The sequence below is a fragment of the Pteropus alecto genome, unplaced genomic scaffold, assembly GCF_000325575.1.
Source record: "Pteropus alecto unplaced genomic scaffold, ASM32557v1 scaffold87, whole genome shotgun sequence".
NCBI lineage: Eukaryota > Metazoa > Chordata > Mammalia > Chiroptera > Pteropodidae > Pteropus > Pteropus alecto.
This window is the reverse complement of record NW_006443225.1, coordinates 14,252,747-14,253,948: the sequence shown is the minus strand read 5'-3', so window position 1 is coordinate 14,253,948 and position 1,202 is coordinate 14,252,747.

Genomic DNA, 1,202 nt, shown 5'->3' with positions numbered 1-1,202 from the left:
ACCTACCTTACGTGAAATACTGAAGTTTTCCAAGCTGAAAGCAAGTGATATACAATCATTCAAATCCAGAAGAAAAAACAGAGTAGTAGGAAACACAATTAAGTTGGTAATTATAGCAGCATAATTGCATATTTTTCTCATTTCTTCTCTTAATTGATTTTAAAAGCAAATGTATAACCCATTTCATATCTCATAAATATAAAAATTTATAAATACATTTGCTATATTTATTTACACATTTATTTAAATATTTAAACTATATACTGACTGCATTCAACCACAGCAGCATAAAGGAGGCGGGTGAGAACTAACATGTCCTGGAGTGAGGGAACGCTACCAAACAGTAACACAGGAAGAGACGAAGAGCATCAGAAACGGCGAATAAAAAGTTTAGCATAACGAACTCTATAAATACATACTTTTTTGCATGTCTTCTCTCAACTTCTTTAAAATTAAGGATATAAAATAAAATAACGATGAGTTTAACATACAAAGACATAGGATATATAGCAATAATAGCATAAAAAAGAGGGAAGGGTAGGAGTGAAGTGTCTCTATTTCACTGATATTCAGTATCAATCTGAAGCAGACTGTAATAAGTTATGTCTTGTGAGCCCTAGAAACACCATTAAGAAAATGTCTCAAAAATATCATTAAAAATTATTAAAGGAATTACAACGTTACATTAGAAGATATCTGCTGAAGACCAAAGAAGGCCGTAAAGGAGGAAGAGAGAAATAAAAAAAGAAAGACATAAAGAATACAAAAAGAAAAATGGCGGATATAAACTTAAACATATCAATCATAACATTAAAAGTGAATGGATTAAACAAGACAACCAAAAAATAAATTATATTAGGTTGGACTTTTTATAAGCATGCTCTTACTATATGTTGTTTACAGGAGAATTGAGCTTCAAAAATACGTATAGATTGAAAGTGAAAGAACGGGAAAAAGATGCACTAAATGGCGACCATAAGAGAGCTGGAATGGCTAGTAACATGGAGCAAAATAGACTCTAAAACAAAAAGTGAGAATGTGTACTAGGTAAGCAGACATTTTCACCGTGTCCAAAAACCATCAAAGCAGAAAAGGAGTCGAGAAAGAAAACAGAGGAAGTGGCTGAGGACGTGAAATAAAACGGTAGAGTGCAGCGGCTCAAGAAGACGAGAGTTAGACCAGCCTGGAAAGTGTTCATCTGA